Genomic DNA, 19,222 nt, shown 5'->3' on the forward strand with positions numbered 1-19,222 from the left:
ATCCAGAAGTTCCCGAAATATGGCCACCTTGGACCCCTCCACGCACCGACGGCTCCAGTGGGCTGTGTGGGAGGAAAACTCCACATTGATCTCTCCGGCACTGTCCAGAACTGCTCTCTGTAGGCCTCCGGATTGATGGCATACCGGGACAGCAGGACCGCCTTCACATGGTAATAATCCTGGGCATCCTCTCTTTCAATTTCTCGGAAGGCAATCTGGGCCTTCCCACCCAACTGGGGGGACAGATCTGTGTTTACCAAAGTTCCTGAGGGGGAATGGACTGCCCCAGGGGTGTCGGGAGTTAGTCCCCAGGTGACCGCGGTGTAAGGGAGCTCCATAAGTATAGTCACCTGGGTGACTGACTCGCGTCCTGGTGGAGGTGTCCCCATCCGTTGCTTCTCCCGATGACATCGGCCAGGCGGATTCTGAGGAGAAGAGCCCATCTAACACTTACCATGTAAAGCGAAGCTCCGGTCCAGATGCGTCCCTCCGAGAGGCGGCGGAGGTTCCGGACCAACAGAGGAGCTCCGTGATCCCAGATGACGTTGGCGCTGTTTTAGACCTGCATGTGGAGGAATCTGGGGATGTCACCTACCGGCGTCTGGTGAGGTTCCCACTCCTTCCCCTTTGCAGGGTTCCATTGCGACTACCTGGAGGAGGCGCCGGTTGTGGCCTTGTCTGGTGTGCAGCAGGGTGATGAACACATGGTTAAACCGGAAGTGATGTGACGTCATCACCGCCGCCGGACTTGAGCCTGCCCTGTGGTCTCGCGAGACTGTCAGTGGCAGATGGCGGCACCAAGATGGCGTCTGCGGAATCTAAGGAGCTGGCTGCACCACCACCAGAGTCAGCAGTGGTAAGTGTGAGTCTGCTTCTCCAAAGTGCTCCCTGCTACATGGCTTCAGGTCTTGGAAGGGGTCACCGTGCCTCTGAGTCCATGCTTGTATCACCTCCCTGGGGCAAAAGGAAAGCCCACAATCCATGGACAGGCCATGGACTCTGCTACGCCCCGACAACTGGCCTTAGCACCCCATATTTCCACCCATGTCACTCCTGTGCAGGACATTGTGGACATTGCACAGAAGGGTGGACATTGCTCCAACCCCTTCTGTCCCAGCCCTCTGCCTTCTGCCCTGGCCTGCCTTCAGCCCCAGCCCTGGCCTCTGGCCCACAGAAAGTGAAATATATTGACCATGCTGTCTCCCTTTTTGTATTATCGAACTTTTAAAGTCATGATTTGTCCTCTGGGTTGTCTTCCAATGTACATAAGTGGTATTTTGGGAGTGGTAGTTCAGAGGAATAAGAGGCAGACATACCAGCCTCCAGACATGTGAGAAGGTCAGGGGATCTTTTTAGTCATTTAGAGGATCATCTCCATCCTCATCCCAGCCGTTTAACATATCTAGAACCTCTACAAGGTCTAACCCTTCTGATGTGTCCTTTCCAACATTTACTATATCCAGTAGATCCAGGCCTGAATCTTTGAACCCCTTAAGTGGTGGGACCCCATGTTTAGTGGCTATGTACGTGAGAGGAATAAGACCCGGTTCGTGTTGGACAGCTGTCCTATAGTTTATCATTGGTGGGAGGAAGGAAATTTCTTTCCTGAAGCTCAAGCAGAGGCACTTCGTAAGACAGGGAGGTAAGAGTACCTAAGGGCCCCTCCATACTATACCAGGAGGTGAACCCTAATGACCCTGAGTTTTGGGTATTGCCTGGTCAGGGAACAGGAAGAAAAATAGTCCATCTGAGTAGAGCAGATAGGGCTATCAGGAACTTTTATTGTCTGTTACATGGTTATGATTTCCCGTACATCTCAGAGTCAATCATGCAGGAGATAGAAGACCAACGGCATGATTGGTTGAGGTTGGCTGTTACAGAATATCTACAGTCCAAGACCAGTTACAAAGAACATATAACTGAGACCATATCTGTGCGGTGATGAGGGAGTGGAGCACTGCGACTTGTATCTTTAAAGACAGGGTGGAGGTTCACCATGACACTGGTGGATCCAAAGTGTATTATGTTTGGGTTAAGGATCTCTAGGGATGAGCCATCAAGAAACCCGATCCCAAGTATTACAAATAAGTAGTTTCCCCTTTTCTTCATGTTGGAAGAAATAGAGAATGTCATCGCTGTTGTCAGTGGGTGAATTGGGTTTCTACTATATTGCATATATTTATGTGTACCATCTTATGTATAATCTGTGTTAACTTGTAGGTTCCAGACTGACCGATGGTGCAGCAAATTGTTCCAGTGAGGACATGGAAGTTTTACCCAGGGGAGGGTGTAACATGGTTAGTCTATTCTACCTCTCGGTCCCCCCTATCACGTAAGTCCTTGGCAGTCTACGCTGTGACAGGCCAACCTGAGGGTTTTGGACACCCCATCCCCCGCCCCCACCCCATGCTCCTCTCTGAGTGACAAAGTGTGGTGGTGACTCATGGCCTGTGTATAGCCTATCAGGTATAGGTACAGTACAGACTTGAGCCCTCCCCTTCTGGTTCCTCAGAGAGGCAGTGCTAAATTTAGGCAGTCTGTTCCCCTCATTTCTAAAGAGTGGGAGTGAGTGCCTCTCCTCCCCGCTGGGAGCAGGTGGCAGAGCACCATCAATAAGGAATTAAGACCGAAGGCAATCACAGTCTTTGGACTAGATTGCAGGTGTGAGTTTAGGGATGGAAAGATGTATCTGCATATCCTCTGAGTAGAGATAATACCTTAAATAAAGAAGAAATTAAAAATGACCTTAAGATTTAGCATCATACTGTAGATATCATATCACTCTCTCTCTTTCATTCACTCTCTGTGGATTGCTCAATTATAAAAGAGTCAATATTTTTGTTTCATGTAATACACATTATTTCACCCCAAAAATAAATACAAAAGTATTTCTCTTACTGATAATACATTAAAAAATATGAAGGGTCATTCTTTTTGAGTGTTGTCATGAAAAAAGACACCTTCCTGCCCAGTCACTTGAATACAAGGATGTCTTCTATCTACCTGTACCCCTATGATATCTAAAGCCTTCTCCCACCTAAAACCTCTCACTCACTGCCCTACACAACTGGAATGCCCTTCCCTCAATATTCGACTAGCACCTCTCTATCCACCTTTAGGACCTTTCTTAAAACACACCTCTTTAACCCAGGATGGTTTTAAGATCTTTGTAGGCCCTAGCAACTCTTGCATTCAGAGGTCCCACCCAAAGTTATGCTTGACGCGCATGCTCAATGCAGTCGCGTGCACTACTGCATATTGTGAATTACCCCTTTATGTGCTTTTAGAATATATCTTTCCATTTTTGGAAAAAGCAAACTTAAAGAATTGTCTTCAGTCCTTGGACAGAAACGACAATCTTCTCTGGCACTTCTTTCAATTGACAATTATATATGCATGAAATGACATTTGAAAACATTATACAGATGTAGCGGCCTGTTCTCTCCCGCTTGCCTTGCGGTAACCTCATGGCAACCTCTCCCGGGCCATGAGATTCCAGCGGCCAGACTTAATGGACCATCAGATTAACACAGCGGGGGTACCTGCATTTTAATGGAAATCGCTCTGTGTGAATCCTACCGGGTTCCACCAGTCTAGAGACGTGCAGTCAGAGATAGACTGAATCAATCAATCTACTTGCACGCCTCTTACAGGCGATTGCAGAACTTTTATTTTATTTGAAAAATACAGTATTGTAGCAGGGGATCTCCAGTACTGAACCGCATTGATTTCAGGTCCGAGAATCCCCTGCTTCCCGAGTGACAGGCCCCGTTATGGGGTTCCGGTATCCCGGCGGCCATGTTTAAATTCTCCAGCGTCACGGCTCATTTGATCGGGGATTTAAACAAACCAGAGGGACGTAACTCAGGAAGCAGGGGGTCCCCTGCTACAATACTATTTTATCAAAATAAAATAAAAGCAGCTTCATTAGTTTAGCGGCTATCTTTTAAGGTAATGAAGAGGTTAAGGCAGACTACCAGGTTTATTGGGGGCAGAGTGGGTGAATGAAGAGGGTACTTGACCAGGGTGGGGTGGTTAAGTCTACCGCAAAGGTTGCAGGAGGAGTTAACCCCTTCATTATCCCCCCGCCCCCCATTAACACATACAGTTCAGTAATGGGAACAAATACTATTATCCAGATGTGGATAATGGTCAAATGCACTATTAAAAATAAAACATTAGCCAGCAAGCATAAAGTAAATAAATCTTGCACATACCCTTGCAAGGATGAAGCCTGTCCTCGTCTTCCTCCCCATCCTCCACATCCTCCATGTGCAGCAACATAACAATAATAAACAAACCAATAGCCTCTTGCCCCTTAATTACCTTGTGATGTAAGGGGTAACCGGGCTATACAATAAAGGTTAAGCCCATCTGGTTACCCCTGAGAACCGTGGGTCACTGCCAGCTACCTAGCACCATAAGCCAGGGGTATCATCACATGTAAAAGTTAGTGTCCCCTGCTTTTCCACTTTTCATGTTCCCTTTGTCCCAGACTCATGATACTTTCTGTGTATAAGTTTAGGTGAGACATTTGGGTAGAAATGCCATAGTTTTGGTTGGAGGAGTTGGGGGCCAAAGTTACCGGTAGTCCCCTAATTCTCCTCGGCGAGCAGACATGATTCGTCGGAATGCAGTGTGAGTTACACCGGGGCTACCCAGTTTCCCCCAGACTCCTGGTTTTCGAGCCCAGATATCCCAGTCCTATTTACCTTACAGATATGAGTCTCCCCAAGTTATCACATGTATTAAACTATGTTTTATTATGTTTGACATATTTGTTAAAAGTCTCTAGGCACTCAGCCAGGGATCAACCTCCGCGCCGTAGTTCAAACAGGAGAGGATGTCTAGAGATGAGAAAAATGTTTGGTGGGTGAGGAAGGGCGATTGTCCAGGTCTGGAGAACAAAGCGCACCCTCTGAGGACACCTTTTGAGTCTCCTAGACTTGGCGGAGCCTGCCCAGAAGGTGGCAATGAGTTAGCTGGGGGGTAATAGCTCGTTGGCGTTTCTCCCATTGCCTAATTCATATTTCCCGCCCACCTGCCTCCGTTCTGACATCAGCCAAGAAACGAGTCCCTGTTTCTATTGGCTAGTGGGATAGGGTTCCTACACTCTGATTGGTCGCTCCTCCTAGCTCCATGCTAAGGATAGCTTAGTGGGGTGTATGTAAGGAGAAGCCCCAGTCAGAGAACCAGACCATCTAGTGACTTGTGTCAATGAAGCTGGGTGGGCTTTTCAAAGTTGCTCTGTCACGAATAGCAGAGCAACCAACTTCATTTGGAAGCTAGGAAAGTCTGCCCTGCAGAGACTAAGCCAGGCTTCAAGACCAGGTTCTGAGAATTAAACGTAGCGGTCGCGACTAGGAACTGAAGCCGAAAAGAGGACAGGAAGACAGGGTGTATATCCCGGTCAGGGTAAGCCTACCGAAGCAGACACCCTGCACCTATTTTAGCCTAGATTTCACCCCTAGATCCCCAGTAAGTGTGTTTTTATCTGTATTTTGTGTAATCCTTTGTGTTGTACATGGGTTTACCAGAATAAACTGCATTTTGTTTTTACCACCATGTTTTGCCTAGTGAATGATACCGGTACAAATATAAAATTTGTTAAAAGTCCTGGTCTCCTGTGATACACCATAGCAGTTAGTAACCGCTATAGTAATTGAGGTGTTAACCCCCCTCCCCCACTACCCACCCACATGGTCTAACCACCCTACCAAAGGCAACTACCCCCACCTTTTACCCATTGATTGGCATAGTGGTACACCATGCCCATATATATGGGTGTGACAGGGTGAATGAACGTTACCAGCCATATACCTGGCAAACCTATGTTTAGGCTTGCAGTGCAGCAGTGACAAGGTTAAGTTTCAGTTGAGAAGGGCTTCTTAATTAGTCTGAACCCAGCTGCATAATCAAGGTGTTTTAAAACCCCCAGGCTGTACACACATGCACGCTAGCTTGTCAAGAGATAGGACTGAAATGCTGAAGAGATTACTGCTATAAGGTCTGTTTTAAAAGTACATGTTTGATGAACTGTCTGTGTCCTGCATGCTGAAGAGAAGCTGCCTTGTTTTGTATGCTGAAGAGAAGCTACTTTGTTTTTGTATGCTGAAGAGAAGCTATTTTGTTTTGTGTGTTGTATTTTTTTAATTCTCAATAAATAAGCCTTATCAAGAGAACCCGTATGTGTGGTGGCATGTACCCTGCAACAATGGGCATGATTAGCCACTATGCCAGTCAATGGACAACTTTACAAAAAAAAACAATCACCAAAAATATACCAGAATTATACAATCCAATCACCAAAAAATAACCAGAATTTAAAAAAGCAAACACCAAAAAAAACACCAAAATTAAAAAAAACACAGTAAAAAAATGTCAATAATCCAATTGATTGGCACAGTGCCATGCTGGTTTGTCACTATGTCAGTTAATGGGCAACCTGCAAAACAAAAAAATCCTTCTGTTAATAAAAAAGACATTTCATTTGAATTTAAAAAAAAATTCCAATACAAATGCCAGACTAAAAAAAAAACACAATACATGTGTTTCTTACTTTTGATGACTTCACACCTTCCGAATCTGACTCCAGCAGCAACAGCATGGCACAACAACTGGTCCATGACGCAATGCTCCTCAACAGGTAAGCTTCATTCTTTTCTTCATCTTCATCTGTACATTGTAATCCTATTGGGGATCTTCTTTTTTCTTCCTCGTCCTGATCTTCATCTGTATTTGTAATCCAATTGGTGGGAAGATGTGTTCCAGTTGGCTTCTTGGCTTCAAATGGAGACAGGACAGGCCTTATATAAGGCCTGTGACGTCACATTTGAGTGTCAAATTATACATCTCCAATTCGATTGGGTGGTGTACCATGTGACAGAGTCTTTTTTTTTTTTAACGATGTGATCATCAAAAAGGGAGGGAAGCCAGCCAATCAGGAAGGCTATGCTTCCCTCCCTTTAAGATTACATCACTGAAAACAAGATGGCTGCCATCACATGGAACTAGAACCAATCGGATTGGAAGATTTTTCATTTTTAATGTGTTTGCTTTTTTAAATTCTTGTGTTTTTTTGGTGTTTGCTTTTTTTAATTCTGGTTTATTTTTGGTGTTTGGTTTGTTTCATTCTGGTTTATTTTTGGTGATTGTTTTCTTTGTTAGGTTGCCCATTGACTGGCATAGTGGCTATTCATGCCCATATTATATAGGCATGGTGTACCACAATGCCAATCAATGGGTAGAGGGTGGGGGTGTTGCCTTTGAAGGGTAATTAGGCCACCCGGTTGGGTAGCGGGTGAGGGGGGTTAACCCCTCAATTTCTATAGCGGTTTGTAACCGCTAAGATGATTAAGGGGTTAGTGGCCATTAGTTTGTTTAGTATTGTTAATAATAATAGGACGGGGAGAAAGATGAGGATGGCCTTCATCCTGGCAGGGGTAAGTGCAAGTTTTATTTACTTTATGCTTGCTGGCTAATGTTTTATATTTAATGGGCAAATGCACTATTATCCATATCTGGATAATAGTAATTTTGCCAATTACTGTACTGTATGTGTTAGGGGGTAGGTTGTTGGGGGTACAGGGGGTGGGTTGTGTATTGGTAGGTAGTAGGTATTTTAATGTTTAATGGGGTTGAGGGATTGGTTGAAGGGGTACTTGTCCCAGGGTGGCTGGTTAGGCTACCTGGTGGGTACCGGGAAGGGGGGGGGGGGTTAACCCTTTCATTACGGTTACGGAGGTTGAATACTACAAGAAGATCTGGACTCAAAAACAACTACAACCGTGTAACTGTGAGATCTTGACATTCTAAATGCTGTGATAATTTGTACTCTTTCTATCCCCCAATACCTGGTTTAGTCACTCCTGGTTTAGTCACTATGCCCTCTATTGCTTTTTCTGTTTAATGTCTCCTTCCTCCTTTGTAAATGTTTCTGTTCTCTCCAACTTCCCCACTCTCCTCCTAGCCACATTTCTTCTCCTACTATCCACATTTCTTGATCTCTCCTCCCCTCCACCTATGTCTGTTTTAGCAAACAAAATTCTACACTGTATACTGCACCGACACACTTTATTCGAGCAAATACCCAGTATGTACCTGGCAGATACCTGGAATGCGCCACTCCTCACCTCTGACAAGCCCCGTTGCGTTTGCCTTCCCAGCCTGGGTTCATGCCTGGCTGACGGGCAGCTGATCTGTTAAATGATAATGATTAGGATTTAATAGGCTGCAATGCTTCGCGTGTCTACCAGATGGCATAAATTCATGAATTGTAATGCAGTATATATATATATACTGTGCAGTATTGCAGCCAGCGGGAATAAAATGCTTCAATCCCTGCCTGGAAAATACCTCAATGCACTCGGGCAGAAAACAGTCACAAACCTCAATACACCCGGGTATACCCGAATTCGTGGGACTAGCCGAGATCGAATAAAGTGTGTCACCAGTGTATGTTCAGCTTCCTTTAACTACAGAACGTCTTTAGCAAGATCAATTAAACATTATTACTGTACTTTGACCAATAGTCAAACCAATAATCCCTGGTTAAACTGGTTTACACTGTATTATAGTTTAGAAACTGAAATGGAAACTATTTTGTAAAAGGTTTTATTTTAGTATATTCTGTCTTTAAAGCTTTTTTCTAAACAAAATGCAACATTACATGTTGCATATTTCTTAGAGTTTTCTAACCAGGAAAGATTGACAACAAGATTAACCAAATTAACCTTTTCTATTTTCTTCTCACACTTTTTGTTTTACACCAATATAAATGTACAGCACCATAATTAAGAAATAAATGGGTCAATTCCCCATTGTATTTTATTTATATGTAGCCCTGTGTGGTTTGGGCTATATTTCTACCCTCCTCCTGGCAGTAAACCCTGCGTAAGGGCAGGTTGCCAGTAGTTATCATGGGTTTCCCCCACCTCAAGCAATTGCACTAAAGAAGTGAAGGCAGGTCACCTGACTCTGTGTCCAATCAAGGGGCGGTGCCTGTTGAAACTACTTAGGGCATTTGCACTTCCTATTTAGAGTAAGTCAGTTAGTTAGTGAGAAGAGAAGGAGTAGAGCTGTTAGACCTATAGGGCAATAGGTGGACCAAATACTTCCTACCCTGTATAGGGAGTAGGGGAAGAGCTATACCCGCTCTGGGTGGCCCTAGGCCCAGAGTGGCATCAGGAGACATCCTACAGGAGGACAGCTGGCTGAGAGCAACTGCCGGTACCTGTATGCTGTATCGTGTGCTGCTGGGACTTGAATAAAGTGTCCTGACTTAAAGATACAGTTGTGTGAGACTGGAATCTCTCATCCCTGGGAGGGAAGTTCTACTGTAGGGATTCCACCTCATATTCCTGGGGCCTGCAGGAGATGGAGGCGCTGCACCATTGAGAATAACGAAGGCACAACCCCAGAAACCTTTCCTGTTGTACCCAATGTCACCGCGGGAGACTCAGGCCCTCCTGTTGCCAGCAGGTACGCACCACACTCAGACATGTAATGGGAGAGTTAGTTCCCCTAGAGGTCCCTATCTGAGGTGGGGGGGAGGGGAGAGGAAGGCGTTACATATATAATTATTTATTGAATGACTATTCTTAACCCCATCGGCACAAAAGACCAACTTTAAAATATGTAGCAGTATTTTGGAGATTTGTGGGTATTGTTTAATCATTTATCGTGAAGGGTAAAAGTTGTTAAGTTTGTAAGAACATTCATTAAACACTATAAATCCTCCAGCTGGTTATAACCAAACAAATAATATATTTTTAGATTGTCAAGATTTCTAGTTCTGGCCATTGTTACAGTTTGAGGTTTTATCACACAATCAATTACACCTATTTTTGATGAGAAAATTGAACTGGCTGCATTCCCGATTTTGCCTCTGTTCATCAGGGTGCTATGTCTCTACCACTCATTCTTCATGATGCAATAATGTATTTTTGTGCAACTGAGTAGTCTTGAAAGTGACTGTGAATGTGATTTTCTTTCCATTTGTTTCCATTCAGCCTTTTAATGTATTGATAAAGCAGAACTGAGGGACAGTGTGATTTAAGTAGGCTTGCAGTTTCATCAGGTCCCTGGAATTGAGACAAAGTACTGCAGCCCTTATATTGAGCAAAAACAAATGTTCAACATTTTTTTAAAGGGTCATTTTGAATTATGGGTATGATTTCTTGGAATCATTGAGCAAAAAGACTATCCATATTGTAACCTTAATAGCTTCAAACCATGCAGGTACATTGCTGTTGAGTAAAATACAAATTATAGTCTACTACTTGAAGAACATGTAAAGGAAAAATTGTGAAATTAAGATATATTTCAAACCCAATTACATACACATACCTGCATGTGTAATAATATACTGCCAGAATAAGCTTTGACTTGCAATGTATTACACGTTTACAAAATGTTTGGATTGTACTGATTGTGTTTAATATTTTCTGCTACATTGACTGCTCTACAAAAAACAAACGCATAAAGCATTAGTCACTATAAATGGATATACATTGTGCCGATACTGTAGATGGAGTAGTAGTTTAGTGCCTCTATTTCTTTAGTAATTTATTTGTTAGAGATGGCAATTCAAATCCCAGTGTCAGCTACCTGTGCTCCAATCAGCAACAATTACATTGTGGGATAGAGATTGTATGCAAATATTATTTGTACAAATCAGCATACACTGCAACATTATTACATGCAGATGTAGAAGGCATTACTGCACCCACACGCACGTTGCAGTGGGACACCATTGTGTCTACATTAGCCATGCATGAAAAAACACAATGACGAGTTTGTTTGCAAGTCTTGTAAAATATACTGTATATTTGTAACATGTGTTCCCCCACCCTCTATGAGATTCCTCTATTGCATGGTGTGTTGTGCTGGATACCTCTTGGCTCACAGGATTGCTGAGTTTTCACCGGTGTTAATATGGAAGACAGGACAGGCTTTTGGGGTGATGGTTGGTTCTGTCTCAAAGGTGCGGGCGCCTGCATCTCTTGCAGGCTCCAGTAGTACCAGAGGCAATACCTGCAGGAGAACTGTCTCCTGCCACTCCCCCTGATTAATTGAAGTCTCAGGTAGGAGTGTATTATAAAACTGGAAAACGTTATTCTTTACCAACAGGGTATCAGCATATAACTGGTACAACGCTCTTGTCCCTCCTCCGGATGGTCCCTGGAATCAACACCCAGGCTAGGGCCCAACAGTGTATCCTAGCTCTTCCCTCATCCCTTGATGTGATATGGGGTAGTTGTCCCACTCCCCTAAGGGAGGGGATGGAGGTGATCAGAGCCCTGACCCCACAATCCTTGGAACACTCTCTCTCATGGGATAGAACAACAATTACATTTAGGTGGTGCAGTCTCTTAGGTACCCTGGGGAGGGTTTCAGGTATGAGCCCCTGATTGGGAAGAACACAAGCCCCAGGCCCACCTCTCCCAGGTCACTCAAGGGAGCTGCTTACTGCAGGGGAAAACCCGGATTAGCCTAACACTGCCTGCACTTGTAGCAGGGCTTATGTGTTAGGCGAGGGCAGATTCGTAGCTAAAAAGAATACATGGCTACAAATGTTTTAAATATGCAGACATGTTTTACTAGGAACCATATCTGAAGTAGTAAAAGCTTTTCTATTAGGTTAGATCCAGAACTTCACATCGCTTCAGTAGTTATTATTATAAACACAGGGAACTATTGTAAAAGTAACTGTTTATTTTCCTGCATAGGAAATTAAAGGCTCAAAGACCTATTTTAAAACAGTTCATTTCAAAGAGGTTACCTGGGATATAATAAACAAACACTTCAGAATTGTTTCTGTATTGTCAAGGGAGAAACAAGTGATAATGAAAAAAACTATTCTTAACACAGCAAAGAAACCAAGAAAGATGTAGAATATAGATATAACCTTTACTTGTGTCCATCCCCAAATGATATAATGTGATTAATACAAAAAAATACTAAGGAAAGTGATAATGACTTCATATTTGCAGATATGTTAAGTTTGCATACAGTTATATTTGCAGGTCATTTTTAAATGGACTGTACAAGATTGGAATATTGCTTCTCTTAAAATGTTGACACACTTAAAGTGAAATTTCCATTAAATTATTGCTCTGCATCATGTTTATTGCTGTTTGCCAATGTACTTTCATCTTATACTTTAATCTATTGAAAATACAGCAGCCAAACAAGTACATTTACAAAATGCACTGATCGTCTCCTGCAGGACATATTCTCCATTGTGTACTGCTTTCCCTTTCAACAATTAAATCTAACATTTACTCTGTACCTCTTCACATCAGGTCTCAAGCTCCCCTTCTCCCCCCTTCATATTTAATTTTACATTTGTAGCTTTACCCATTTGACCTTTCTGTTATCAAATACAGTATGCTTACTAAAATATTGCATTCATTACATTTCTCATGTCACAATGAAAAATGTCTATACCCATACTGTACATCAAAATAGTAACAACATTACTACAAAGTGTATATTTCACGTTTGAGCAAATTTTTATAATGTCATTTTCCTCTAACAGATTAACATTAACTGATTTTAATTGACATTAATAAATATATTTTGAAATAGAAGTTAATATACTGTACATTAAAATTACAGCGACTTCTTTCTAAAACAATGATCCTTGTCACATTAATTCAAACAAATCTCATTATTTTTAAATGAAACAAGGAAGCATGTGTATTTTAAAAGATATGCAAAGATAGGTCAATAAGGCAGCATGATTCTAGTAGTTGTAACACAGTTTTCCCCCCACCCCCCCTCTGGAAGATATACTACTGGTTACTGCTGTTTGTGGTGCGGTCATACCTGTGAGGGTCCAAGAGAGCTGAGTGGTCCGTGATGGTGTGGGGAACAGGACAGGCTTTTGTAGATCTTCAATGTTCACTCAGGGTGACAGCGCGTCAAGCTCCAGTGGGCTCCAGGATTTTCAGAATCAGTCCCCAACTAGGGCAGATTCCATACATACCCCTACCTAATAGACTGAGAGTTCAGGCAGGGGTATATAAAAAGGGATGACTTATCTTAGCAGCCACGGCAAGCAGTACAGCGTATGCATGAGGATTGTGAAAAGAGAAAAACTGTCCTGCACTCCGGCAGTTAGTCCCAGCACCTGTAGGTGTCAGTGTGGTCACAAGGAAATGGAGAAGGAGGGTACAGTAATGGACCTCTAGATGAATCAGAGCTGGTAGGGAGGGAATTCCCTTACCTATTGAAGCTCTCTGATATGGGTCCTGCTCTCCTCTGTGCTCCAATGACCAGGGTGCAGCCTTTTGAAGATAGGAAGTGGAAGAAAAAAGATCCGGCGCCACAGCAAGTGACAAACATCCAGGCTACTTCCGGGTTAGTAGAAAAAACTTTATTGAAGCATCACAGACACACGGCTACACCACGATCTCCCCCTCAGCGTGTGTCACGCTATGGAACAGCGCTTTGTCTTTGCATGAACGCTGTTCCATAGCGTGAAACGTGTTGAGGGGGAGATCGTGGTATAGCCGTGTGTCTGTGATGCTTCAATAAAGTTTTTTCTACTAACCCGGAAGTAGCCTAGATGTTTGTCACTTTCAATGATGTCACATCCGTTCTCCCCCAAGCCTCTGTCACATGGTATACTAGAGCCAATCAGAGTTGGGATGGTGTTCCAAAGCTCTGATTGGCTACCGTACATGTGAGGACGGCTATGTTTCTTTTCATGACGTCATCTTAGTTGCATGATGAAGCCACTGTACAAATGAATAGGTGAAGGGTGGGTATCGGGCCAGTGTGGCTTAACCCCTTAATTACCTTTGCGGTTATTATCCGATAAGGTGTTTAAGGGGTTAATTGATATCTGAATGTAATTGCAATGTATTGGCTTTGAATTGGCTATGTATTTTGTGGGCAACGAAAGACTAGGATGTTGCTGGCGACGGGGGCTTCTTATTGATGAGGTCAGTAGTACTTTATTTATTTGAATATGCTAGTTAATGTGTTTAATAATGGGCAAATAATCTATTATCCCTATCTGGATAATAGTGATTTTGCACATTATTGTACTGTAGGTGTTGGGGGGGTGTATGTATTGAATGTATAGGCCAGGTTTATTTTTTTTACATTCAGGGTTTGTTCCGTGGTTCTGCGTGAGACCTCTGGAGACCACCTGCGGTCTCCTCGGGTATCTCACGGGTATCAGGCTGGTGGTTCCACGGGTGACACCTGCGGGGATGAAGCGGTGGCCTTACATCTGTGGGGGCACCGCGGACCCGTAGTCTGCGGGGATGAAGCGGTGGTCCCACATCCGTGGGAGCACTGCAGACCCATAGGTGCGGGGATGAAGCGTTGGTCCCACATCCGTGGGGGCACCGCGGACCTGTAGTGAGCACTCGTGAGTTCCCCAGACTCCCGTGGGAACCACCCGCGGCCCTGCAGACACCTGTGGGTCTGATCCGGGGCTCCCACATATCCACGGGCATACCATGGGGACCCAATTCTGGCCCACGGTGACCCAAGGAGACCACCTGGGGGCCATGGCGCTTGGCGGGACCCACCAACAGGCCTCCAGAACCTGTTTGAAACGAGCTGCTGCTACCCTGTAGGTCTGTCAGGTGCCCCGCCAGTCCGCCGGGGACTCACGTGGGGCTGTGTTATGAACCCTGTTTGTAAAAGGATAAATCAGGTATTTATGGGGGGGCACAGGGGGTGGGTAATGTATTTAATAAATAGAATTATGCTTATTGTGGGGCTGTGTATTGTTTTTATTGTGGCTACTGGGGGTGGGGGGGGGGGTATTTTCCCCAATGGTATGTGGGTAGGCCTCCCTTGTGGGTAGTGGGTGAGAGTGGTTAGGCCTCACGGGGTGGGGGGGTTAGTGTGGGAGGGTATGTAGGCGTCCCGAGTGGTGGGTGAGGGTGGGTTAACCCCTTAATGACTGTAGCGGTTAATAACCGCTATGGTGATTAAGGGGTTAGGGGACATTACATTGGCTTTTGTTATTCTTGTTATTCTTGTTTATTTTTTGTAGCATCGGAGGGGGCTATGGACGGTGATGAAGATGAGGATGGCCTTCATCGTGGCAGCCGGAAATGGGCGAGTGCTATATGTATTTAATGTATTTATTGTTGTTTATGTATAAAATACACAGGGGGTGTATGTTGTTTATTGCTATGTTTATTGGGGGCAAATGTCCCCAATAAACATGCTATTCTGCCTTAACCCCTTCATTGCCTTAGCGGCTATCCGCTATGGTAATGAAGCAGCATTAATGTATTTTAATAATATTATGCGGAAGGTCCATGGCCCCCCTGCTTACCGAGATACAGGCCCCTTTACGGGGTGCCGGTATCCCTATGCTTTGTTTACATTCCGCGGTCACGTGATCGGGACCTATAAATGCAGAGGGATACCGGCACCTCATAAAGAGGCCTTTATATCGGGAAGCAGGGGGTCCCCGGACCTGAAACCAATGCGGTTCGGCTCCGGAGACCCCCTGCACATGTACACTATGAATAAAAGTTGTTTATAAATACTTTATATTTTGCCGATGTTTGCCTGAGAGAGCGGCTGGTCTCTCTCTGCTGCAAATACTTATCGGCAGAAACGGCCTATCGGCAGGTTATCGGGAGCCAGGCTGTTTCGGCCTAGGCTCATCGGCAGTTTTGCTTTCGCAGTGATTCGGCAGGGATCTGCATGGTATTCACTTACTGAATACTGCGAGGGCAAATCGCCAAAATAAGGCCTATCGGCAACCCATGGCGATTGCACTTTTTCGGCACTTACTGCATAGAGCCCATAGTTACATAGTAAATGAGGTTGAAAAAAGACGTACGTCCATTAAGTTCAACCTATGCTAGATTTAGACAACAGATTACTTTATCCTATATCTATACTTATTGATCCAGAGGAAGGCAAACAAAAAACCCCAGTGACAAATCATTCAATGATATCTCATAAGGGGAAAAATAAATTCCTTCCTAACTCCAAGAATTGTCAATCGGATTAATCCCTGGATCAACATCCTTCCCATGTACTGTATACTTATTTGGTATATCCCTGTATACTTTTCCCATCTAAAAAGATGTCCAACCTTTTTTTGAACAAATCTATTGGATCTGCCATCACAGTCTCCATGGGTAATGAATTCCACATTTTAACTGCCCTTACTGTAAAGAACTCTTTTCTTTGTTGCTGGTGAAATCTCCTTTCCTCCAACCTAAAGGAATGGCCCTGAGTCCTTTGTACGGCCCGTGGGAGGAATAGTTCTTTTGAAAGCTCGTTGTACTGTCCCCGAATATATTTGTATATAGTTATCATATCCCATCTTAGACGCCTCTTTTCTAATGTTAACAAATCTAATTTAGCTTGCCTCTCCTCATAAGTTAGATTGTCAATCCCCTTTATTAATTTGGTGGCTCTTCTCTGCACTCTCTCTAGTTCCATAATGTCTTTTCTTAGGATTGATACCCAAAATTGTACTCCATATTCAAGGTGTGGTCTTACTAATGCTTTGTTAAGGGGCATAATTATGTTTACTTCCCTTCCATCCATTGCCCGTTTGATGCAAGATAATATCTTGTTTGCCTTTGCAGCTACTGCATGACTTTGGGCACTATTGCTAAGCCTGTTGTCTTCAAGCACCCCTAAATCTTCTCCATCAAGGATTTCCCCAATATATCTCCATTTAATTTGTAAGTCGCCTTTTAATTCTTGCATCCCAAATGCAGAATCTTACATTTATCTGTATTAAACCTCATCTGCCATTTACCTGCCCACGTTTCCAGTCTCTCCAAGTCCTTCTGAAGAGAAATTACATCCTGCTCTGATTCTATTACCTTACACAATTTAGTATCATCAGCAAAGATGGAGACTTTGCTCTCGATCCCAACCTCAAGGTCATTAATAAAAAAGTTAAAAAGCAGGGGTCCCAGTACCGATCCCAGAGGTACTCCACTCACGACTTTAGCCCAACCTGAAAAAGTTCCATTTATGACAACCCTCTGTTGTCTGTCCTTTTACCAGTTTTCAATCCAGGTGCATATATTATTACTGAGTCCAATTTTCTTTATTTTGTACACCATCCTCTTGTGTGAAACCGTATCAAAAGCCTTTGCAAAATCTATGTAGACCACGTCAACTGCATTACCTTGGTCTAAATTCCTACTTTCCTCCTCAAAGAAACAAATAAGGTTAGTTTGGCATGATCTATCCTTCCTAAATCCATGCTGACTATTACTAATAATTTTATTTTCCATTAGGTATTCCTGAATATTATCCAGTATTAAACCTTCAAGTAGATTCCCCACTATTGAAATCAGTCTTACAGGTCTGTAATTTCCCGTATGTGATCTACCTCCCTGTAACAGGGGACTTATGCCTGTTCACAAATGTGCCTCTAATCCAGCAGTGTGGTGGTTAACTGCTGGTAGGCAATTAACTAACACCACCTGGCTGATTACAGGTGGTAGAAAAAGCCTTCCTCTGAGACAGGAAGAGAGACTCCTTAGCTCACACCTGAGCTGAACTAGGAGACAGAGCAGAGATTCCTTAGTCCACAACTGGGCTGAACCAAGGAAGGACAGATGTCTTGAGCGACAAGCTGACCACAAGACAAAGGGGACAAGATTCTAAACTTGGAGCCTTACACTGCCTGTGCACACAAGGGTGCGGTTCCAAGAGAGCAGAGAAGCTACCCCTACAGCAGCCCAGCTAACAGATAAGACTTTTCGTATAAGACTATTGTCTATGTGTATTGATAAATGTCTCCATGATTTGGGGCTGGTAAATAGCTTAGCTAACCAACCCAGTCAGAGAGGGCTGAGCTACATGTGTAGATAGTCTCCAAAGCAGAGATAGGTTTTTTTGTTTGGCTTATTCTCTTATTTTGATTTTTGCTGTGTTTAAAGCGACAGGCACAATAAAGCCTTGTTTTAATTTCACCGTAAAACAGTCTCCATTGTGTACATCTGCACATGTCCTCCTACATATGGTGTCAGAAGTTTGGGATGAGAGGTGGTCTTTGAAGTTAGGACCCGGAGATTTCCGGTAGAATTTTTTTTTGTGCTTTTTGCCTACAAACAGCCTGAGCAACATAAACAATCACATGCAGCAGAGATCAGAGCTAAAGCGATACACCCAGGCAAGAAATCTACACTGCACTGAAACTCACAAAACCACAGATGGACTCTTTTCCCCAATCCCAAGAGGAGAGAGAGAGAGACTGCTAAAGCAGGTAAGCCTTATTTGCCTATCACAATAAAGTGTAATATGGTCATTGAAATAGGGGTTTTGCCTACCAGCCAAAGTCAGGGTGCCGTAGTCAGGTTTCAAGAAGTGAGTTAACCCTTAAAAGGGATAGGCGTTTGTTGTTTTCAAAATGTTTCGCTGAAGCAGTGAATACAGATGGTGGCCCACAAGCGGTACTGATTCTGCAAATAAAGGTTGCCACACCGCATAGGACTACCAGCTGTGAATGGAGTATATGCAGAAAAGTGTGAAAATTGATGCAAGACTGTGCTGAAGCAGGGGAATTTTCAGCAAACAAATGCTGAGTGTAAAATTGCCCTACCGGGGAAAAGGGGATTGCTGAACTGTGTAAAAGGTATTCCAAAGCCAATTGCTGAGTGTTGAGTTACCCTGCCGGGAGTGAAAGTAATATTCCACTGCAAAAAATGTTTTTTTTCTGCAAGTAAAAAAGTCTGCCTATGTATCTTGGGAGTAAAACAGACACCCAAAGTGTGAAGAGTGAATGCCATAATACCCAAAGATGAGACTGAAAATTACTGAACTCAAGCAGAAAACCAAATTCTGTTGCTAAAGCGGAGGGATTGCACATAGCAAGTAAATAGTATAAAGCAAATGCCTTTGCTGAAGCAAGAAAATGGGTAGCTAGCAAGCACTGTATTTAAAGAAATAGAACCCTGGGAATTTAAAATGGCCACCCAGCTGAAGTCAAATACAGACTATGTAAAAATAGGGAAGAAAATGTGTTCCTGGTGTAAAGAACCCCACCACACGGTGCAGTGTCCCTTCAGGCCTTATTCAGACGATGAGAGTGAATGCATGCACAGCAATGCTAATATTGTAAAACTTACCCAATGGAAGAAAAGGTCTACAGAGAGGCCTGTGAGAGCTACGACCTCTACAACCAAAATATGCCCACCTGCAGGACTACAACCATGTGGGGTTCTAGCAAATACAGTGGCAAGAGCTGCAATAGCGCCTCCTG

The sequence above is a fragment of the Ascaphus truei genome, chromosome 5, assembly GCF_040206685.1.
Source record: "Ascaphus truei isolate aAscTru1 chromosome 5, aAscTru1.hap1, whole genome shotgun sequence".
NCBI lineage: Eukaryota > Metazoa > Chordata > Amphibia > Anura > Ascaphidae > Ascaphus > Ascaphus truei.